The following is a 24,482-nucleotide window of genomic DNA, read 5'->3' on the forward strand; positions in this document are numbered from 1 at the left end:
TATACTATTGGTGGGGAGAGAGGAAGAGGAGAGGGGGAGAGAGAGGGAGGGGGAGGGGAGAGAGAGACAGAGAGAGAGAGAGATTTACGATCAAGAATAACTTAACCTGAAAAAATGGAGTATAATATCTTATTGGGGGGGAGGGAACTGAAATGAGAGCTTTCAAATATTCCCAATTAAAACACCAGATCTGAGAAACACAAATGCAAGATTCAAGAGAAATCTAGAAACTAGGTCAATGTATTTGAGTAATTAGAAGGGACTTATGATGATGAATGGCCAATATTCCTTGGAGGAGAAGGAAACAAATATCTTTTCAGAACCTCAATATTTAGTATTGAGGGAGATATTTAATAATAATAGAAGACTGGCGGGTGTGGATTGGTTCTGTTCTGAGAGTTTTAAAGAGGAAAGTAAAAGATTACATGAGTGTAGAAAGGAGGAAGAACAGAGTGGAACATGTTATTTCTCATATTTGGGGTATAGAAACACAGAAGCAGGAGGAGTGGAGTAGCAGGGATCAATGAACCTTATTGTTAGTTGAACCTGACAAAAAGGGTTTGCACACGTGCATGCATGCACACACCGTGCGCGCGCGAACACACACACACACACAGAGTTTGGTGAAGAAATACAACAAGTTCAACAGGGAAAAAGCAGATATAGGGGGAGGGGGTTAAGAGGAAAGCTAATACAGCTGAAAGGACAGTCACAAGCAAAACCGACTTCCTGATCCCAAAGAGGTAATTAAAGTGGGGAAAAAAGAAAAGAAATGGAAACTAAGATGGTGTCCATCACCAGTTGCTGGACAAACTGTGGTATGTGAATTTTACTGAGTTGTAAGAAATGCCAAAAAAGATGATTTCAGAGAATCCCAAGAAGTCAGAACCGAGGCAGAATGGAGTGAGCAGAACCTGAACAATTTATACAATAAGACTGTAAAGAAAACTAACTTTGAAAAACTGAAGAACTCTGATCAAAGTAATGTCCAACCACGTCTCCTGAGGTCCTTTGCTGAAGCATGTCACTCTCCTCCCCAGAGAGGAATTTTGGGATATGATCACAGTGTGAATTTGATCTGCTTGCCTCTGCTTATCTGTTGCAAGAGATTTGCCTTTCTTTTTTTATAATTGGGGATGTGGTAAGGGGAAGGGAGAGTATTGATGGGGATGCAAAAAGAAAAAAAGTCATTGAAACATTTTTAAAAGTACATAGAAGAACATAGAATGTTTAGAAGAAAGCACAGTCAATCAAGCAAGGATTTATTAAGGACCTACTACGTGCCAGGCACCATACTAAGTGCTGGGGACATGAGGAAAGACAAAAGACAGTTCTGGCTCTCAAGGAGCTCATGATCTAATAGGGGAGACAGCATGCAAACAACTATGTACAGAAAGCAATAGACAGGTTAAATTGGAGATAATCTACAGAGGGAATGTGCTAAAATTAAAGGGGACTGGGAAACTCTTCTTGCAGAAGGTAGAATTTTAAATGAGACTTGAAGCCAGAAAAGGCAGCACATACATTTGAGAAGGGAAATAGGTATGGCGAACAGCAAGTGAAAATGTCCAGATACAGAGAAGCACAGAAAAGCGGTAATTTTGAAAATAACAGGTTGAATTTATTATATGATTTTTTAAAAAGCAACTGGCATGGGATAGATATTGTTTCATACAATCCCTTTTCTGTGTCCAATTTTGTATATGGAAATGCTCATGGTTTGGGTTTTGATTTTTTTTGCATTGTGAAGTTCAAGATAAAAAAAAGATTAAGAATAAGGTAAAAAAGTAACTTATAAAAGAGGAGGTAGAAAACTTTACCCAAGTAAATAGCGAACCTTCTGAAAACAGAATGAAGCAAACAGAACTTGATCATTCTGTGAGACAAGAAGAAACATTAGGACAAAGTCAAAAGATTGTAAATGGAAAAAAATGTAAAGGGGTACCTACAATAGACCTGGAAAACAGGTCCAGGAAGTGATCATTTAGAAACCATTGTAACTCCCTGAAAGCCATGACCAAAAAACTCCTGGATTCTATATTTCAAGAAATCATTAACAAAAACTGACCAAATCTATTAGAACCAGAGGGCAAAGTGAAAAAAAAAATCCACCAATTACCTCCTTTTAGGAAAGGGGCAGTATGGTTTATCATTGGAAATATGGAGTTGGTCACTAGTTGGTCACTATATTGGTCAGTGTTCTTAAGAATTTCAAGAATTTTTTTAATGGTTTTTCTAGTTCTGCTTACTTTGCCTGGCAACAATTCATCTAGGTCTTCCCAAGTTTCTACAAACTCTTCATACTTATCATTTCTTATGATAACAAAATTTGTTCAGCCACTGTCCAATGATGGGTGCACCTACTTTCCTTCCAGATCTTTGAGGCCACCAAAAGTGCTGCTGTAAAGGAAATGGATCAGGGGAAATCTGAGATGAAATTTGGGAGTTTTCCTAAATGACCTGATAAAACAATTGAGTGCAGGACATTCTTCGTTAGGAGCAAAATTAAGAAGTTCCTTAATTAAATCATTGGAATTACAGTTATCTCTTCCACATTGTAAGGGTTAGGGGCATGGTGCCCCTACAATATGAAAAATCTGTGTAAAATTTTTTGGCCCTCCCTTCATACCAGAAAGGAAGTCAGAGTTATTATGGTACTAAAAATAAAATGTTTCAATATTCTATAATATTATACATATATTTTATCCATTTCTGAGTTTCTAAACTTTTTCTGTGTCATCTGCTGGCCTTTGCATGTCATCTGAGGCTTTTGCAAAATTCCCAAAAAATTACCATTTAATTTCTTAGGCCAACTCATGATATATTTGAAAGTATAATGGGGAAAGTCGTGATGTAGAAGGGATAACTGTATAGCCCATTGACCATTCAATGAAGGCAACTGATGAAACACAGGGAACTTCTGATAATTGGCTGAGATGATCAGTCATACCCAGTTTGAGCTAGGTAAAAGTAAACTGGAATCACTCTCCAAGACAGTCCACTAACCTTCTTGGGTAGGCAATGGGTCCTGGGTAGGTTCAAAGTACCAGGAGGCTTGGGCACTAGTCATACCCATGGAGGGCTGAAGAAAGGAATGGACTAAGAAAAAAAGGCACTGGATTTGGAATCAGGGGACCAAAGTTAAGATCCTATCTCTGTTACTTACTATTCCTCGTGTGACCTTTGGCAAGCTTCAACTTCTCTCAGTCTCAGTTCGCTGTCTTTTAAAATGAGGCGGGTGAATGCCTCAAATCACTAATAAGAGAATTTCAAATGAAGCTCTGAGGTTACATCTCATAATTATCAAATTGGCGAAAGTGAAAAAGATGGAAATAATGTTGAAGGAGCTGTAGAAAAGCACATGGGGTGGGTGAACTGCCAGAACAGAATATTATGTGCTTTGTCAGATATGTCTCTGCAGCAGAATTTTTTTTTCTTTACTTCTTTGTTACAAGGAAGGGTTAATCTGGATAGAGGTGGAAAATGACTGATATAAAGACAAAAGGCATAAAAACTTTAAAAAAAAAGTTGGGTACACATACAATATTGGTGGAATTGCAAATTGGCCCAACTGGTTTTGTAAACAGTATCCAATTATGTTAGAAAATCTGCTAAACTGTTCACAATATTTGGCCCAGCAGTTCTGCTACTTGGTATATACTCCAAGAAGGTCAAAGATAAAAGAAAGACCTCATATATGCCAAAATGTTCCCAGCGACACTTTTTGTGGCAGCAACAAACTTAGAAGCACAATAAATGCCCAACAGGGGCAGTATCTCCAGTATCTCTGCCAAGAAAACCCCAAATGGGGTTCTATAGAGTCAGACATAACTAATCGACCGAACAACAGCAACCAAAAAGTACCCAACAACTGGGAACAATTGAACAGAATGTGGTATAACAAATATAACGCAATATTATTAGTGCATCATAAGAAACATCGGAACACTTGTGTGAAATTACGGCAGAGTGAAAAGAGCAGAAGCAGGAGAACACATAGGCAATGACTTCAAGAAATGAAATAGTACCAAAAAGCAACTGATCTCAGCCAGAATAAATGAAATGCCCAATGTTGATTCCAAAGGTCAGGGGGCTATGGTTGCCAAATGAAGAAGATGGGAATAGATATAGTTATATTGGTCAGTTTTGCTTGACTGTGTAACAAGAGACTATTCTGATATGGGAAGAGGGGATATTAATCAATCAACCAGTATTTATTAAGTGCCTGCTGTATACCAGGCAGTGAGCTAGGGGCTGAGGATACAAGTCCAAAGAATTAAACAATCTCTACTGGCAATGAATGTACATTCTAATGGAAAATAGGAGAAATTATTATGATGCATTTTTTTAAAGTTAAGAAAAATAAAATAAAACGAGTGGTTTAGAAAAGACAATCTCTAAGTTTTCTTCCAGTTCTAAGTCTATGATTCTGTACCCTCACCATATACTCACCATCTGACACATTGTCCCCACCACCATCCCCTCACAAGTGGAGAATGAACAGTAATGCGCCCAGTGCCCTCTGATGTCATAATTCCCAGGCAGAATGCGGGCAGCCGAGCCAATGTGAAGCAGGAGAGAGTAACAGCACATATGAGAAGAACTTGCTGAGAATGAAGGGGCAGGTCATAGCCATGGGGATGACTGCCTGAGCAAGGTCAGGGAATTCTTTCCTAGAAATCATCAGGAACTGGCATCCCTACCGAATACAGATTGAGGAAGATGGGAGATGAGGTCAGGGGTTGAACGTGGGTAGGGGTCTATGTGAGTGACTGAGACATCTAATATCCCTGGGCATTAGTACTCTCTCTGCTGCCACAAATTATCTTGTATTTACTTATATGTGCTTCCCCAGTAGAACGTAGGGACAGAGTGCTGGCCGTGGAGTCAGAGGGACTTGAGTTCAAATATGACCTTAGATACTTATTAGCTGTATGACCCCAGCCGAGTCACTTAGTCCTATTTGCCTCAGTTTCCTCATTTGTAAAACGAACTGGAGAAGGAAATAGCAAACAACTCCAGTATCTTTGCCACAAAAACCTCAAAATGGGGTCACAGAAGAGATGGACACAACTAATAAAAAAAGGTCCTTGAGGGCAGGAACTGTCTTCGTATTTCCACTACTAACTCAAAATTGTGCATATGGTGGGCACTTAATAAATAAATGCTTATTGAATAGAATGGAACCATAAAGGCCTATGTCAGAAAAAGTGCTTCATAATGAAGTTAATCACCTCTAGCAAAGCATTGGACTTGTTCTCAGAAGATCCGGGTTCAAATTATGCCTATGCTATCTACTTCTCCTGCTTGAGTGTCTGTAACCACCTCTGAGTGGGGATGGGCTTTGTGACCCCTAGAAGATCTTCCAGCTTTGTGTCTATGTTCATTTGGCAGCTAGGTGGTGCAATGCACAGAGCACTGTGCCTAGAGTCAGGAAGGCTTGAATTCAAATCATGCCTCAGACAACTAACTAGCTGTGTGACCCTAGGCAAGTCACTTAACCTTTGCCTGCCTCAGTTTCCTCAACTGTAAATGAGAATTATAATAGCACCTACCTCCTAGGATTGTTGTGAGATAAAATTTGTAAAGAGCTTAGCACACAGTGGGCACTTACTTAACAAATGCTTGTTCTCTCCCTCCCTCTAGAGCAAGGGGAAAAAAAGTATGATTAAAAAAGTGACTCCAGAATGGGACATTTCCATTTTCGTGGCTCTGCTTCTAGCTTTGGTGGGATCGTCTCCTGCTTTACACAGGCGCCTACTGAGAAGCCCGGAGACCCAGGTTCATATCCTATGTATGAGTCACCTACATGTCACATGGATGGGTGGTGCTAACTACAATCCCCACGGAGATATAAGAGGAGATGCCAGCAACATGAACATGGTATATATAGGTTTAATTTTCTTGCCCTCCTAAGACACTTGTTACTGTTCAGTTGTGTCCAAATCTTCACGACTGCATGGACCACAGCATGTCAGCACTGTCCACAGGATTTCCTTGGCAAGGATACTGAAGTGGTTTGCCATTTCCTTCTCCAGTGGATTAAGGTAAACAGGCTAAGTGACTTGCCCAACGTAACACAGTTACTAAGTGTCTGAGGCTGGATCTAAGTTCAGGTTTTCCTGATTCCGGGCCCATTGTGCTATCCACGGAGCCATCTAGCTGGTCTAAGACACTACAGAGAGCCAACTTTGAAGGGCTGGCCTGTGAAAAAGGAAGCAGTTGTTCTCTGCAACCCCAGAGAGCAAGCCTAAAACCAGTGGATAGTGTGGTGAAAAACAATCTGATATGATGGAAACGCCACTGGACCTAGGAGTCAGGAGTTTTGAGTTCAAATCCTGGTGTTGACACTAGCTGTGTGGTTGATTTTGTGCTGTCACTTATCCTCAGTGAGAATCAAGTTTCTTCATCTGTAAAATAGCCTCACAAGGTTGTTAGGAAAAGAGTACTTTGCATTTTATGAAGTATTTCAAAACTATGAGCTAAGATCATTAAGTTCCAAGAAAGGAGGAAGGCTTCAGTAGGACATAAGGAAGAACTTCTTAATAATTAGAAAGTAGAAGGCAGGGGCAGCTAGGTGGCACAGTGTCCAGAGCACCAGCCCTGGAGTCAGGAGATCCTGAGTTCAAATCCAACCTCAGGTACTTAACGGCTATGTGACCCTGGGCAAGTCACTTAGCCCTATGGAAAGAAAGAAGGAAAGAAGGGAAGGAAAGAATGAAAGAAAGAGAAAGGGACTGCCTTGAGAAGGAATGAGTTGCCCATCTCAGTGGAAGCTGCTCACCACTTGGCAGGGATGCCATAGGGAGCTTCTGGCTTATGAGAGTTTGAACTAATGAATGCTTCAGTTGGAGAGAAGGAAGACCCAGGTTCAAATGTCACCTCTGCTGCTTGCAGTTGTAAAACTGTGTGACCATGATAAGGCACTAATCTTTCTGAGTCTCTTCTCATCTAATAAAAATGGGCATGACGATACCTGCCTCATTCAAATGACCTGACATATGTCTAGTGATTTGCCAACTTTAAAAAACTAGAGAAATGCCTGTTATTGTTACTATTATCAAGAGGACCTCCGAAGGGGTGGGGAACCTGCAGCCTCAAGGCCACATGTGGCCCTCTAGGCCCTCGAGTCTGCCAAATGAGTTAATTGAATGGGCTGCATTTGAGGACCTAGAGGGCCACATCTGGCCTCAAGGCTGCAGGTTCCCCACCCCTAACCCTAACCCTGCCCTAGACAGTGACCTCTGGAAGGCTTGGCTACCCCATAGAGTTCAGGCCACAAGCCAGGTTCTATAGTGAAAAGCTTCTCGCTAATGGTTCAGATATAGCCAGCCTCTTGCCCAGCCCATTTTCCCTAGCTCTCTCCACCCCCACCCCCAACACTCACAGAAAATGGTATTATGTTCCAATCCCTCAAGGGGAAGTTTGCTGTCAGCCACCAACCTCTGCAAAATGTGCCAATGACCTCTGCTGAGCTTGGTGAGAAAACCACAGTTCTGGCCCCAGAAGCCAGGCAGGAGATAACTGATCAGTACCAATATTGCGCGTAAGGTTGAAGGCTAGGGATTTATAGACCCCATTCCTCAGAATGCTGTGCCCTCTGGGTCTCAGTCATACACGCGCACACACACACACACACACACACACACACTCACACACACACAAAACTTTCTTGCCATGCTTCTGCATCAGGAGCACCACAAAAGGGACCTCCAAATAACTGATACAGCCTTCTTGAAGCCCAGAAGCGGCGTTGTGGGACTGCACCATTGGTCCCACCCATCTTTCTCAGCCTCACCACCTAAAGCTAACCAGGTTCTTACCACATCCCACCCCACCCCTCTCACAGCACTTCCTGACAAGTCAATCTCCCCAGGCCAGGCCTTCCTCCTTCTCACACTGGTAGCACTGTCACCTCCCCTAGATCTACCCTGGCTCTCTCCCCGTCCTCACTATGCACCTCTACCACATCAGTCTACCCTTTTTTCCCTCTCTCCTAGCATGGAGAGAGAGAGAGCCCACAGGGCAAGGATCCTAGATTCCCGTCATCACTGCCCAAGTCTCATGATGCTTGCCAAATTTAAACCCCATTCATCCCTTGCAAAGTCCTCAAATCCAGATGAAAGCAGCCTCCTCCCCCAGTTCTCCAATCTATGCTCTATTTCAGTGACATTCTGATAACAGACCGGGTGATTTTGAAGGTCCCCCTTGATTTTAGTGTTCTATGATTTCCCCCCCCCAAAAAAGTCCCCATATCTCTGCCCCTTCCATGATGGTCCTTCTCTCACCACATCCCTAATACCAACCTCCGAAGTGTCCTTGGCACCAAGCCCCTCACCCAGGCATCCCGCCTGCCTCCGAGAGGCCTGGCTCCGTCTCCGGCTCAGCTTGGCAATCATGTCTACCATCCTAGCCCCTTCAAGGTCAGCCAGAAACTGGGCCCTGCGGTGGATCTAGGGGGTGGAGCCCAAGAGAGCACTGTCTCAGGGATGGGGCACAGGGGAGCCCAAAAAGAGAAGTTGTCCAGAGGTGAAGGAGGCTGCGTCTCCAGCACATTTCCTGTCAGGGCCAAGGGAGCGGAAGTGTTGCTGGGGGTGACAGACAGAGAGGCAGAGTGGGGCTCTAATAAGTGAGTTGATATTTTTACACTTCCTGGGATGACAATGGAAGCCCCCTGGCAGAGGGCAGAGCTGGGGGTCTAGTCAATCCCTTGTCCACATTTTTCTGAGATCATCACCCCCAAACCCCAAAGAGTATCTCCTTTCTTTGGAGGTCCAGGGTAGCCAAAAAGCTTCAGGGACAAGACACTGAGGCCAGCTCATGAGAGAGTGTCCAGGGCTGACTCTCCTGCTGTCTTACCCCCTGCCCCCTTCTTCTACAGTAAAAGACAAATAGGGCAAGTTTGACCCTCTACATCTAGGCACATGCCCCAGGAGTCTCTTAGCCAAAAGTCCCTCAACATTTATCAGATCCTCATGACAAGTCAGGGCATCAGGACTGATGGTCCAGTATAACTTCTTCCCCTCACCATCCCTAGGCGGCTAGCTAGATGATGCAGTGGATAAATTGGTGGGCCTAGAGTCCGAAAGACCTGAGTTCAAATCCAGCCTCAGACACTTCCTAGCTGTGTGAGGCTGAGCTAGTCACTTAACCTCTGTCTGCCTCAGTTTCCTCAATTGTAAAACTGGAATAATAATAGTTACCTATAGATTGTTGTGAGGATCAAATGAGAAAATACTTAGCCCTAGTGCCTGGAACATAGTAGGTGCTTAATAAATGCTTATTTTCTTCTTTCCCAGCTAGCTGTATGGTACGGAGCAAGTCCCTTAACCTCTGTCTGCCTCAGTTTCCTCAATTATAAAATTGGAATAATAATAGCACCTATAGATTGTTGTGAGGATCAAATGAGAAAATACTTAGCCCTAGTGCCTGGAACATAGTAGGCGCTTAATCAATGCTTATTTTCTTCTTTCCCAGCTAGCTGTATGATGCTGAATAAGTCATTTAAACTCTGCTTCAGTTTCCTCAATTATGAAATAGAAATAATAATATCACCTATCACCCAGGGTTGTTATGAGGATCGGATGAGATAATACTTAGCCCCAGTGCCTGGAACACAGTAGGTGCTTAATAAGTGCTTGTTTTCTTCTTTTCCCACTGCACCAAGGAACCAGATAAGTTTGAGGCTCACTCATCTCCCACTGCCCTGAGCTGTGCCCCAGGACACCACCAAATGCATCCCCCTGTGTTCCAGAAAGCCGGGCAGAAGATATGGTTCCCCAGAACTCTCCTCTGGCATCAGGGACCCACAGCATATGACCTAATAATTTATGCTTTGTTCATAATCCTCCTGTGATTCAGCACCCCAAGGAGCAGCCCCATCCCCTGCCAGGTATTTCTAGGACAGCATGCTTAGAAAAGTAAGGGCCGGCCCTCAGGCTCGGGTTAGTTTGGACAGTTGGGTTAGGACATAGGAGAGAAGAAGGGGAGGGTCTGCTCACCAAAGAGGGAGCGCGTGCCAGAGGGTCAGAAACAGATTTATTTCAGTAATTCTTCCTGAACTCCACAATTCTTCACATTGTTGGTGCCACAGACCCCTCTGGCAGCCCCCTCCTCAGAATCATGATTTGAAGTGCATAAAATTAATATAACTAACATTTATTTACAGAGCACATCAAGGTTTGCAGAGCGCTTTACAGATATCATCTCCCTCCATCCTCTCAACAACCCTGAGGCTGGGTTCTACAGACGAGGAAGCTGAGATTAAAGGGCTTGCCCAGGGTCACACAGCTGGTGAGAGTAGAAGGCCAGGTCAAACTCAGGTCTTCCTGACTCCAGGTCCAGATCTCTGTGCCCAGGACTTCCCAGCTGCCTCAGACAGAATCATAAAGGAAAGTGATTATACTGAAATAATATTAAACATATAAATATACATATATAATAGAGAGAGAGAGTTTGTGTGTATACACACACATACACACATTTGTTGTTGAGTCATGTATGACTCTTCCTGATTCCTTTTGGGATTTTCTTGGCAAAGATACTGGAGTGTGGTTTACCATTTTCTTCTCCAGCACATTTTACAGATAAGGAAACTGAGGCAAACAGGGAGATGTGACCTTCCCAGGGTCACACAGCTAGTAAGTAACTGAGGCTAGATTTGAAATCAGGTCTTCCTGACTCCAGGGCTGGCACTCTATTCACTGTGCCACTTGATATATACACATACATAGATACATACACACATATATGTGTGTAATATCTATGTTTTATTGTATTTTATTTATTTTTATTTTTATTTAATTGTAAATTTTTAAATTACATTAGATATTGAATCAGGATAACAGTAGCCTTGTGGGGTGGAGCTCAATTGATCTATCTATCTATCTATCTATCTATCTATGTGTTTATGTATATGTGCACATAAGTATATATATATACATGTACATGTATACACACATACTCACGTGTGTTTATGCATGTACACATGTTTACATACATGCACACACACAAATGCACAGAAGGTTAAGAACTCCTGGCTTGTCTAGAAACAACACCTGCATATAAACACACACAGTCCTACTTATAACCCCACAAAAGCCCCTGACTCATTCCCCTTACATCTAACATAGCATGGTGCTCCTGGCCTTTGTCGCTACCATGGCACTACCATCCTTCCAGTCACCCAGGCTCCAGTCATCCTTGGTTCTTAGGAGAACAAGATTATAAGACTACAGATTTAGAACTGGGAGGGTCCTCACAGGCCCCTAGTCCAGATGGGTAAACTGAGGGGCAGGGAAATTAAATGACTTGCCCAATATCACACAGGTCAGAAACATCAGAGGCAGAATTTGAACCCAGGTCTTGGGCTTATAGAAGATTTTCACCATACCATTCTCCTGCCCTCCTTTCCCATACTCAATCGGTCAACTATGCCTTCAACACTTTGGGTCTCTACCCCACAAGGCCACCACCCTGATTTAAGATCTAATGTAATTGGAAAATATTTAACAAAAATTCAGTAAAGCACAGATAATCTTACATTTTAAAACCAGATGAATATTAGGCCCACAGAGATCCTTATGTTTGCATTACTGGCCCCTTATCTCTTTTGAGTTTGACACTGCTGGTCTAACTATCTCTCACCTGGGCTATTGTGATCATCTTCTAACTAGGCTCTCTGCCCCTGACTCTTTCATTCAAAAGGAGTCAAAATACAGAAGCTTCTCAAAGCAGGGGTATGACCACATCACTGCCTGGCTCAAGAACATTCAGGGGCTCCCTACTGCCTCTAGGCAAACTCCTAATCCTAGTATTTAAGGCCTTCCAATTTACCTTTCCAGGTTCACTTCATCTTCGTCCCCATTATATACTTTACAGACCATGTTCCAAACAGACTGAGCTACTAATTGTTCCTAGACTTCCTCCTAACCTTGATTATCTCCATTAATTTACGTAGCCTGCCCCACACAAACACACTCCCTTCTCATCTCTATCTGTGGAAATCTCTCTTCCTTTAAGGCTCCGCTCCAGGAAGCCTTCCCTGATTTGCCCACTATCCCCCCTACCATGGCACCATCCCCAGTAAGGCAGAGGGAATAAGCTTTAGAGAATACCTACTATGTGCCAGGCACTGTGTTAAGTGAGTTTTTTTTTTTACAAACATTATCTCATTTGTTCCTCACAACAACCCTGAGAGATAGGTGCTGTCATTTTACAGATGAAAAAAACTGAGGCAGAGGTTAAGTGACTTTGCCCAGGGTCACAGCTAAGAAGGGTCTGAGGACAACTGAAAAATTTCAATCTCTCCCTAGAGCACTTTGTCTGAATCTCTCTTCTGTCCCACCCAGCACTCTATGGGATACAGTGGCTCCCTATTACCTCCAGCATCAGGAAAGGAAAAGCGGATTTGGGAATTTTAAGACCATGATCACTTCTATGCCTTGCTTTATTCAAGTGCAAGAACTTCAGAAATTATAACTCAGCTGTTTCAAGCTTTGGATTTATGAGGAGTCATCTAAGATCCTTGGGGTCCTTTCTCTCTCTGGCTCTATCTCTCCTGTCTGGCCTTTCTTTTTCCTGTCTCTGTGTCTCTGTCTGTCTCTTCCTTTCTTCTGTCTCCTTCTTTCTTTTCTTCCTTCTTTTCTCTCTCTGACTCTTTCTCTCCTGTCTTTTCTTTCTGTCCCTCAGTCTCTCTATGTCTCTGTCTCTCCCCTCTTTGACTTTCTCTCTCTGACTCTATCTCTCCTGTCTGGCCTTTCTTTCTCCTGTCTCTGTGTCTCTGTCTCTTCCTTTCTTCTGTCCTTCTTTCTTTCCTTTCTTCCATCCTTCCTTTCTTTCTGCCTTCCATCCTTTCTTTCTTCCTTCTTTTCTCTCTATGACTCTTTCTCCTGTCTCTCAGTCTCTCTCTGTCTCTTCTCTCTTTGTTTTTCTCTCTCTGACGCTATCTCACTTGTCTTTTCTTTCTCCTGTCTGTTTCTCCCTTCCCTCCTCTCTCCTACTCTGGCGCTCTCTCTCTCTGTCTCTCTCTCTCTCTCTCTTAGACACACACACACCTCTTTCCACCCCAGGCATTTTCACTGATTGTCCCCCATACCTGGAATTCTCTTCCTCCTGGCTTCCCTGGCAACATTCTAACAGGAAATAGTTCATAAAATAAATAAAGTAAATACAAAAAAATCCCACCTTCCACAGGAAGCCTTTCCCACTCCTCCTTAATTCTAGGGCCTTCCTTCTGCAGATTAACTCCAATCTCTCGTGTCTATAGCTTGTTGGTACATCCTTGTTTGCAGACTGTCTCCCCTCATTAGACTGTGAACTACTTGGAGGCAGTGACTGTTTTTTGTCTCTCTTTGCATCCCTGGTGCTTAGCACAGTGCCTGGCTCACAGCAGGCACTTCCTAAAAGCTTCTTGACTGGGCTCTCCATTTTCAATGAACAGTCCTGCTTGGTTAAGTCTCCACACAACATCATGCTTCCCCCCAGGATAAGCAGATCACCTGAATTCTCATCATCTTCCTGATGGTTCTGATTGTGAGACTCAGCACCTTGGTGCGGTGAATAGAGCAATGGATTTGGAATCAGGAGGACCCCTCTTTGTGAGTTCAAATCCAGCTTCAGACACTTACTAGCTGTGTGACCCTGGGCAAGTCACTTCACCCTGTTTGCCTCAGTTTCCTTATCTGTAAAGTGAGCTGGAGAGGGAAATGGCAAACCGCTCCAGTGTCTTTGCCAAGAAAACTCCAAATGGGGTCAAGAAGAGTCAGACTTGACTGAAACCACTGTATAACAACAACAAAGCCTTCTCAGCTCCCCCAATTGCTTCTCTCCTCTGACTGGAGGGTTGGAGGATGGATCAATAAACTCCTCCCAAAGCCTCCCTTTATAGAGGGCTCAAATTGAACCTTTGCAGGTAACATGCCATGTTTCATCAGCAACTCTGCCTGATTTTGATTCCATTCCACATAGTTCCCTTAAGCAGGGTACCCCATGGTGGCCCACAAGAAATCCTGTGAGGCACGTAGCACAAGTGTTGATGACCTCTGATTGGTAAATAATAAGAATAGCTAACATTTACATGGTGCTTACTGTGTGTCAGGCACTATGCTAAGGGCTGAGGGATTATCTTTTTTTTTTGGAGGGGGAAGGCAGGGCAATTGGGGTTAAGTGACTTGCCCAAGGTCACACAGCTAGTAAGTGTGTCAAGCATCTGAGGCCGGATTTGAACTCAGGTCCTCTGCACTCCAGGGCCAGTATCCTATTCACCTAGCTGAATTATCGTTTCACCTGATCCTCACAACAACCCTGGAAGGTAGGTGCTGTGATTGTTCCCATTTTACCAGTGAGGAAACTGGAGCAAACAGAGGTCAAGTGACTTGCCCACGGTCACTCATCTAGTGTCAAAGCCTAGACTTAAAACCAGGTCTTCTGAGTCTAAGGCCAGTGCTTTCCCCACTATGATGTAGTAGGGAAGTGATTTCACTTTCTCAAGCCCCTCCCTGAGAGGATACTTCCCCTCAAATTATCTCCAGTCCCAACCACACATGAAAGTTCAACATGTGTACAAGCATTCTCTCTTTCACTCTCTCTCTCTCTCTCTCTCTCTCTCTCTCTCTCTCTCACACACACACACACACACACACACACACACACACACACACTTTCCTGAATAGTGAAACATAAAGGCACCTTCCTTCCTACTCCACTGCCCAAGGCCTTAGAGTGGCACATTCTCACATATTCTCTCTCACTCACACACACACACATACACACACACACACACAGAGTCCCTTTCTCTAGGTTCCAGTAGTAGAGATTATTCTTTTTTTCTGTATCATGGATCCCTCTGGCAGTCTCATGAAGACTATGGATCCCTTCTCAGAATAATGTTTTAAAATTCATAAATATAATATTAATACAATATAAATAAATGAATATAAAAAAACAACAAAGGTCATGGATCCCAGGTTAAGAACTGTGGCCCTAATGGGTATCTCTTATCTCAGTAAGGGTGGCTTTCTCTTCCTCCTCTTTTCTGCCCTCTGGACCAATTCCTTCTCTGGCTGATCAGGGGCCCCCACTCCATCTGCCCACCCCACCTCAGCCACTCCCTGGCCCGGCCCAGGCCAGACTTTATACTCTCTGCTATTAAAAGGATTTCCCTCTCCTATACACCTTTACTCCTTCCATCTCCCAGTGCCCCTCTGCTCCCAAATGACCCCGGGGCTGGATATATTGGCTGTAGAGAGCCAGGGCAAGAAGCACTAGTACCCAATACTCAATGTGTGGAGAGATCTGTGGAAGGATCTATAGATTTTTGGAACTGACCAGAACACCTCTAGTTCCCAGCCCCCACGCGGCAGCCTGACCTCAGATACCAGACTGGGTTCAGTTGTGAGGCTCCTTAAGCTTAAGCCTTAAGTACGCCCATCACTTGTGACTCAGCTCCGGCAGCCAACAGCCCTGCCACAGGCTTAGCTGTCTTATGGTCAAGGGAAAGAGTCAGAGCAGAGGAGAAACAGGCCTTTCATAAAGAGGATGGCGTTCAACATCTGGGAAGTCTGTCTCTCTTACACTTTCTCTTTATTCTCTGTCTTTGTCTCTCTTTCTCTGTCTCTTTCTGTCTCTCTCACACACACACACACACTTTCCTGAATAGTGAAACATAAAGGCACCTTCCTTCCTACTCCACTGCCTAAGGCCTTAGAGTGGCACTTTCTCACATTCTCACATATTCTCTCTCTCTCTCTCTCTCTCTCTCTCTCTCTCTCTCTCTCTCTCTCACACACACACACACACACACACACACACACACACTTTCTTGAATAGTGAAACATAAAGGCACCTTCCTTCCTACTCCACTGCCCAAGGCCTTAGAGTGGCACATTCTCACATTCTCTCTCACATACACACACACACACACACACACACACACACACACACACTCGCGCGCGCGCGCTCTCATGCCCAAAACAGCTACTCAAGAAGGAAAAAAAAGAAGGACCTACCTCAAAACATCCCAGAGCAGTAGGAGATACCGAGCCACCAGGGAGAGGAAGGGGTGAGAGGGCACGGATATGAGGAGGGATAGGAGGGCAGAGAGAGGGAGGTCAAGGCCCCATGCAGGTGGTAGGAGAAAACTCTAAGGCTATGAGGGAAGCCCTGCCAAAAGCCCCAGATAACTCAGGAGAAGCTCCCCGCCTCCTTCTCCAAGGAGGGAGGGAGAACCCAAAGGTCAGTAGGAAGTAAGGAAAGGAAGGAAAATGGTATTTATGCCTACCATGTGCCAGCGTGTTACAATTATTAGCTTAATTAATCCTCACAACAACCTGGGAGATAGAGGCTATTTATACCACTTCCATTTTACAGGTGAGGACACTGAGTCAGATGGAGGTCAGATAATGTACCCAGGGCCACACAGCTAGAAAGTGTCCAAATCTGAATTTGAAGGGAAGGGGCATCTTTGTTGGCAGGGGGGGAAGGGGCCTTGACCAGCAGCTTGGTCTGTTGTTCCATTGTGTTCAGGCAGCTCTCCCTCCCTCCTCACCCTCGAGACTTCAGCAAATCCTGCTAAACTCCAGATCCCTTTATTTTTCAGGGCAAGCAGCCAGGTTCCACCCTCCCCTTCCTGCCCACTCCATGGGGCTCACCCCTCCCATCATCAGCATCTTCATTTCCAACCTCCAACAGGGGAATGATTCTTGGAGGAAGAGCTCCAAGACTCGGGTGCCCATCCCCAGAGGCCCCATTCCCTCCTCCATGCCCTCTTCTCTCTCCCCCCACTCCTCACCCCAGGCCCAAAAGTGAGTCGTGCATACTCTGAGATTGGGTTAGGGACTGGGGATGCTGAAGGAGACAGAGGCCCTAGGGTCCCCAGAACAATCCAGTGGTAGGGATGTCCATTCTCCTCTCCCCACTCTCTCACACAACTCTCCCTCCAAAGCTCAATTTTCCCCAGAAGCTCCCATCACAATGACACAGGGTGAGAAAACCCTATGGAATCCACAGAGTCAAAAGCAAAACATTTCCAACTAAACCAGTCAAGAGGCTCAATCTGATTACATGCCAGAGGTGGGGAGTGACCCGAAACCTAGAGAAGGTGTGTAGACAACATCCAGTCCTTCTCCATTTTGTGTAAGTACATTCTGCTTCCCCAGCTAGTACTTTCTGGCTGAGTCAGAAGACCTGAGCTAAATCCTGACTTTAACACTTACAATCTATAAGCTTTGGATGTATGGTCCCCATTATTTTATTTATTTTGGGGGGAGCAATCAGGGTTAAGTGACTTGCCCAGGGTCACACAGCTAGTAAGTATCTGAGGCCACATTTGAACTCAGGTCCTCCTAACTCCAAGGCCGGTGCTCTATCTATTATTTTTAAGAGGCGGCACAGTTTAAAGGCAAAAACAGATTTCAAGTCAGAAGACCTGGGTTCAAATCCTACCTGTCACTACCTGTGTGACCCTGGGCAAGTCACACTACTCTTCCCTAGCCTCAGTTTTCTTATCTGTAAAATGAAGGGGTTGGACTAGATGACTGCAAAGGTCCCTTGTAGCACTAAAGTATTATTCTGTCACCTTAAGAAGGGTGTGGTGAAAAAAGCATGGTATTTGGAGCTAGGTGACCTGGGTCAAATCCTGAGCTCTGGTCCTTAATTACATATTTGACTCTGGGTGAGTGATTTGACTCTCTCTGAGACTTGGTTTCCTAAAGCACAGCTCTGACCATGCCCCCTCCTTGTTCAGTAAATGCTGGTGGCTTTCTATGGCCTCCATGATCAATCTTTGGACCTCCAGGCAGCCTCTCTGGCTGTCCCACATGCCTGTAATGCTCTCTCTCCTCATCTCTACCTCCTGGCTTCCTTGAAGCTTCCCAGTCCTCTTTAACTTAGTGCCTTTCCTCTGAGATGAGCTCAAATCTCTCCCATCTATATCTTATCTGTACATAGCTGTTTGCAAGATGTCTCCCCCTATTAGACTGTGGGGGGGTTGGGGACCTGGTTCTTTTTTGTCTTTCTCTGTACTCCCAGTTCTTAGCACAGTGTCTGGCACATAGTAGGTGTTTAATAAATGGCAGCCGATTGGTTGCCATATAAAATAAGGGGGTTGAATGAGATCATTGTTGAGGTCACTTTCAGGTATGAATCTACGGTCCTCTTGTATCTTGGGGCATGGTGCCCAGTCCTTGTGCCAGGCAAAAACACAATGAAAAACTCATTGTTAGAGGGGAAAAAATGGCTTTTCCACCTGATCATGGCTTCTAGGTGCTGAATCCCAGCCTTGGATCCAGTGTGGGTAGGAGTGTGGTAGAAGGGAGGGAGTCAGTAGGTAGGGTAAAGGGAATCATCACAAAGGAATCTACACCAATGCCTGAAAGATATGGGCTTTGACCAGCATGGGGAACTTCTGGTATGGCAGCTCTCTCACTGAACATCTACCACCCCTCTAACTAACCAGTTGCCTAAAGGTTTAGAGACATGGGCAGCTAGATGGCACAGCAGAGAGAGTACCAGGCATGGAGTTAGGAAGACCCAAGTTCAAATCCAGCCTCAGACACTTCCTAGCTATGTGACCCTGGGCAAGTCACTTTAACCTTGTTTGCCTCAGTTTCTCATCTATAAAATGAGCTGGAGAAAGAAATGGCAAAACAATCTAGTATTTTTGCCAAGAAAACCTCAAACGAGGTCACGAAGAATTGGACAGAAGTGAAGGACAACGATAGCACCTACCTCCCGAGGTTGTTGTGAGGATAAAATTAACCTATGTAAAGTACCTGGCAACTTTATGGCTCAATATAAATGTTAGCTCCTATTATCTACCATGCTACACTTTCTGCACACAAAAGGATGAATATCTCTAGATAGAATTTCTCTAGCTGTTACACACTGCTTTTGGACCATGGGAAGAGGTTCGGGATAATGCACAGGAGGCTGGCCACAGCTTTGCTAAGAAGTCACTGTGTGTGACCTCAGACAAGGAACTGCATTCCTCTAGGCCTCCTCCATAAAATGGATGCAATGATATCTTGCCCCGCTGATCTCATAATGTTGTTGTGAGGTTTAATTCAGATTGCTCTTGTTGTTGGGTCATTTTGCAGTCCCATTGTGGTGTTTTCTTGGCAAAGATACTGGAGTGGTTTACCATTTCCTTCTCCGGCTCATTTTACGGATGAGGAAACTGAGGCAGCTAGGTAGCACAGTGGACAGAGGGCTAGGCCTGGAGTCAGGAAGACTCATCTTTGTGAGTTCAGATCTGGTCTCAGACACTTAATAGTCAGACACAACTCAACAACAACAACAAAATTGAAGCAAAAAGGGTCAAGTGACTTGCCCAGGGTCACACATCTAGTAAGTGTCTGAGGCCGGAGTTGAATTCAGAAAGACTCCAGGTCTGACACTCTGTCCACTGCACCACCTAGCTGCTCCTCAATTCGGACAAAGCACATGAAAAGCACTTTGTCCCCCCCATGTTCCAAATGAAAAACAAACAACTGCAAAATCTCTCTTGTGTCTTGGTTGAGTCCCTTGCAGTCGGATTGACAAGAACACATACATTTATTGGAGTACACTATTGTCATCACTGCTAAGAGGGAAGCCTGAGTTTGGTGGAGCTGTTCTGAGCTGTAGTAAGCAAATCCCACACCAATATGGAACCCGTCGGGCTTGGGGACCAGGCTGCTTAAGGCAGAGTGAATGGCAGGCCCAGGTTCAAGCTTCTGCTGTGATCCACAGTGAGATAAGGCTGGTGAGAGACCACTGCCCTTCCAGCCTGGTCGAGACAAGGTTACCCACTCTCCAGCAAAGAAACCAAAAATTTAAGTGCCTACTGTGTGTCGAGCATCGCACTGGGGCAAGGCAGGCTGGGTGGCAACAAAGACAGAAATGTAGCAGTCCGTTTTCAAAGAAGCTTACGTTCTTAGAGATTGGCCAGGCCTGAACCTGTCTTTTTTTAAAGGAAGAAACTGAGGTCTAGCAGTTAAACATGATTTGCCCGAGGTCACAGGACACTCCAGCCCGATACTGGCTCCTCACACTACCTCGTGCCTAACTCTGTCTGTGTGAGTAGGCTGTATGAGCAGAAACCTGAATTGTCTAACTCTTTTGTACCCATGGCCACCATCATCCCCCAAGGCCTGTGACCCAGGGAAGTGAGTTGAGGTGATTCTGGTTTTTCAGTCACAAGGCTTTCAATTAAATGTCTGCAAAGCTGGGCTAATTCCCCCAAACTGCCAGTGACCTTGTGAGGCTGCCTGCGTTTCTTCCCCACGTACAAGTTTCAGGAAAGCCCTTTGGGTAGGGAGGAGTTAGGGGTGGGAGAGAAAAATAGAGGTGTTTACTGTCAGGTGACCTCCCCATAAACCCCAGACCCACCACTCCTATGCCCTCTCAATCCAAAGTGCCTGGTTAGGGCCACAGAGGTGGAGGTCAGAAAAGCTGAGAAAGGAGAAGAAAGTATTTAGAGTATGGGAGCTAGGCCCCCTGGGGGTAATTCTTTCTTCATTTTTTCCAGAGTCCAAGTGACAGATGGTGAGGCCCCTGGGTCAGGGGCCAATGTTTCCCAACTCCCCACTGACACAATCCACCCTCCTGCCACTGAAAGAAGCTGAGACCCAGGAAGTGGGAGCAGAAAGGGAGGGAAAGGACAGTTCTTTCATGTTTTTCCTCCTCTCTCCTATTGTCAGCCCCAAGTCTAAGAAACTTTGATATAGGAGAACAAATCCCTCCCCCTTCAAAATCTAAACATGAGCTTGCGACCCTAACCTATAAGGGTCACCTACATCGAGCATCCTATCTCCCCAGGCTGCTTTCCACTAACCATCCCACCTCCCCCAATACCATCTCCCCTCTTCCCCTGGATACCTTCACTTACTTACCTCATGTACTCCTGGACTGCTGAGCCCATCCCCCTAGACAATGCTATGGACTATCCTTTCAATGTTCGCACTGTGACCATTCTGTCCTTCCCTGATATCAGCACAGGTTGTTCTGTGCCTTGGGACCTCGGCATTAACTGTCACGCCTCCCTTTTGGAGGTTGGCACTGAAAGTTCCTCCCTGTTCTGGAATTGGGCACGGATTGTCCTCTCCCCACTCTCCACTACCCCCAGCCACTCCGAAGACTGGATCTGGTAAAGAAACCAAAGGTTGACTCAAATCCCGGAAAGCCAAATGGCTGGGGGTGGGGAGGTGAGATGTGTCCTGGGGATGGGGTATTTTGTAGATTCACAGAATATACAAACCAGAAAGGGCCTTAGAGATCGTTTGACAACCCTCTGCCAATTTGCTGTTGAGGAAGTGGAGGCCCAGAAAGGAAAAGTTACTTGCCCAAGGTAACACAGTTAGTTAGAGACATAGTTAAGGCTCCTAAAGCCTTGGGTCTCCTTTCCACTAAACAACTATTATCTTAATTCCTTAATATTCAGTAGTTTGCACCCAGAAGCAGATAGGTGACCATGTGGATAGAGCACTAAACCTAGGATGAACTGAGTCCAAATCTAGCCTCAGATACTTCCTAGCTGTGTGACCCTGGGCAAGTCACATAGCTTCTGTCTGCCTGAATTTCCTCAACCACAAAATGCGGATAATAACAGCACCCTATCTCCCAGGGCGGTTGTGAAGATAAATGAAATGATAGTATTTGTAAAGTGCCTGACACATTGTAGGACCTTAATAAATGCTTATTTCCACTAAGACTAAGGCTAACAGAGTGAGGAAGGTTTCAGTTTAGGAGGAGGAGGACAGTTAGTTACTCAACAGAGGCCAAGGGATCACCATGGCTTGGGGGGAGATCCTCTGGTGTGTTTTTCTGTGTGAGGTTTTTTTTTGTTTGTTTGTTTTTAACTTTTTCGTTGAGTGTGGATTGAAAGGGAGAAAAAGCCTTTGCTTGAGCCTTTCCTTAGACCTATATACAGTTTCATGAACAGAATAACATTTTTAAATGAAAAATTTTATAAAAACCATAAGATTACAAAGGAAATAGATCATATTGAAATACAGTTATCAAACTATTTTTAAAGACAACTTATTGGATCCCAAATTGGATCTTGCTTTAGATGCTGCCTGGTATGACCTTATGGCCTTAGGATATGGGTAAAAGCTGACCGGTGGGTGCCCCACACCTTAAAAGTGGGGAAGGGGTCCCTCCTTCAACAGAGCTCAGGTCATTGAGACTTAATACTGCAAGAATGCCTGGGTCAGTCAGGGGTTGGGTTTGGTGAGTCAGTGGGAGGGCCTAGCTCTTCCAGGAGTCACATAGCCCAGTTATGAATGAAACTGGTGGGGCTGCTGGGGGAGATGGCAGGGAGACACCCAGGATTCCACCCTTTGCTCTTCAGGGATAGCCTTTCAGCAAACAGGATCCTGGAGCTCTCACTAATTGCCTCTTAAGGACAGCGTGTGATCAGAGGCCAGTGGCGATTCCCTCTGCTTCTGGCCTGAGGGAAGAATGCCTTCATTTCTAATCACTGCCAGGCTCCAGGCTAGCTAGGAGTTTAGGAAGGTTAAAAAGTAGGGGTCCCTGGGAGAGGCAGATAACGAATGTAGAGCGGGGTATAGGGGAGAGCTGGCGACATGAAAGAGGGGAGGGGCAGAGAAGGGGCCACCTAGACTGGAGGTCACCGGGCCAGTTAAGGAAGCAGAGGAAGGAAGGAAGGAAGAAAGGAAGGGGGGGAGGGAGGAGAGAGAGGCCCAGCCTCCTGCTCTATGCCCAGCTCTGCCCAGGGGGAGCCCTCCTCTCCTAGGAGGCTCCTATTCCCAGGACTTGGGAAGGAAAGGTTACTCACAGTTCCGAGCAGGAGTGGGGCTGGCAGGTGGCTGGCACCCAGCACCTCTCCTTCTTCCTGCTGCTGCCCAGCTCTGGCCTCAGCCCAGATCCACAGAACACCCGAGGCTTCAGTCTCCTCCCAGGGCCGGGGGGCAAGCGCCCAGGTGGGGCACCTCTGGGGCTATTTGCATAGGGAGGGGCCAAAGCCTCCTTGGATGTAACCCTTTCCCTGCTGACCCATCCCCTGGACTTCCTAAGCGGCTGGCTCAAGGAGGAAGGAGGAGCCTGCCTCTCTGGGAGCTCCACCTTCATGGCCAGCCTTGGTTGGCACTGCCACCTAAGCCCTCCTTGCCTCCAGAGGGAAAGGGAAAGACAGTGAAGGCTCACTGATTTGTTCCTCGAAATCCCCCAGCCTCAGAAATATTCCTCCCCATTTATCTCTCATTTCCACCATATATTTCTTGTAAGTACATAGTTCTTTATATGTTGTTTTCCCCATTGTAATATGAGCACACTGAAGACAGGGACCGTGTTTTCAACTTCATATCTTTAGCCCTTAGCACCGGGTGAATGCTGAAACATAAATTTTTGGACACGGCCAAAGCAGGAATTTGCTTTATTTGACTAAGCATATTTGTTACAAGGTGTTTCCCCTCACCCTCCACCCCCAACATGGGGGTGTAGGGATCATAAGGAGAGAAAATGAATGTTCATTGAAAAAGAAAAAGAAAATTACAAACATTTTTAAAAAGAGGGAAAAAAAAATCATAGTAAGCCCTTAATAAATGCCATCTGACTCATTTGCCGGCTATGAGGCAAAGCAGGAAAAAGGCATCTCAAATGCCTAAAATCAATGGTGTCAAACTCAAATAGAAACAGGAGTCACTAATCCCTAAATAAGGAACCCGGTGGGCCATTGACTTAGTTTAAAAATGTAATGTTATCTACATTTTATTGTATTTTTAAATTTTGTTAAATATTTTCTAATCACGTTTTAATCTGGTTCAGCTATACCCAGAGAGTGTTTTCCCCCACCCCTCCAGAACCTGCAGTTCATGTAATTGCTACCTGCTCGAGAGAATGGCTTCTAGTCCTTTCTTTGTCTCATGCACCCCTTTAGTAGTCTGGTTAACCTCATGGACCCCTTCTCAGAATAATGTTTTAGAATGCATAACATAAAATACAAAGGATGTGAATGGGCAGTTTTCAGATGATGAAATTACAGCTATCTATAGTCATATGAAAAACTGTTCTAAATCACTGTTGATTAGAGAAATGCAAATTAGAACAATTCTGAGGTACCACCTCACACTTATCAGATTGGGTAAAGTGAGAGAAAAGGAAAATGATAAATGTTGGAAGGGATGCAGGAAAATTGGGACACTAATGCACTGTTGGTGGAGTTGTGAACTGATCCAAACATTCTGGAGAGCAATTTGGAACTATATTCAAAGGGCAATCAAATTGTGCACACCCTTTGACCCAGCAATACCCCTACTAGGTCTGTATCCTAAAGAGATTAAAAGAAAAAAAAAAGGAAAAGGACCTATTTGTATAAAAATATTTATAGCATCTCTTTTTGTGGTGGCAAAGATTGGAAACTGAGGGGATGCCCATTAATTAGGGAATGACTGAACAAGTCCTAGTATATGATCGTAATGGAATACTACTGTGCTATAAGAAATGATGAGTGGGATGATTTTAGAAAAACTTGGAAAGACTTA

General features: G+C 44.9%; 1 protein-coding gene across 3 annotated transcripts in view; it reads right to left on the reverse strand.

Annotated features, from left to right (window-relative positions):
* The window catches only part of ARHGAP27 (Rho GTPase activating protein 27), a 65,664-nt gene that overhangs the window by 22,378 nt on the left and 18,804 nt on the right, over positions 1-24,482 (reverse strand). The window contains exon 1 of one of the 3 annotated variants that reach the window (XM_036757332.1): positions 22,778-22,849. The exons of 1 other annotated variant lie outside the window; for it this stretch is intronic. The gene's annotated coding sequence lies outside the window, so the exon portion shown is untranslated. Of the gene's footprint in view, positions 1-8,306; positions 8,387-22,777; positions 22,850-24,482 lie in introns of those variants that run through there. One more of the 3 variants, XM_036757331.1, reaches the window with a different exon arrangement.

The sequence above is a fragment of the Trichosurus vulpecula genome, chromosome 4, assembly GCF_011100635.1.
Source record: "Trichosurus vulpecula isolate mTriVul1 chromosome 4, mTriVul1.pri, whole genome shotgun sequence".
Taxonomy (NCBI): domain Eukaryota; kingdom Metazoa; phylum Chordata; class Mammalia; order Diprotodontia; family Phalangeridae; genus Trichosurus; species Trichosurus vulpecula.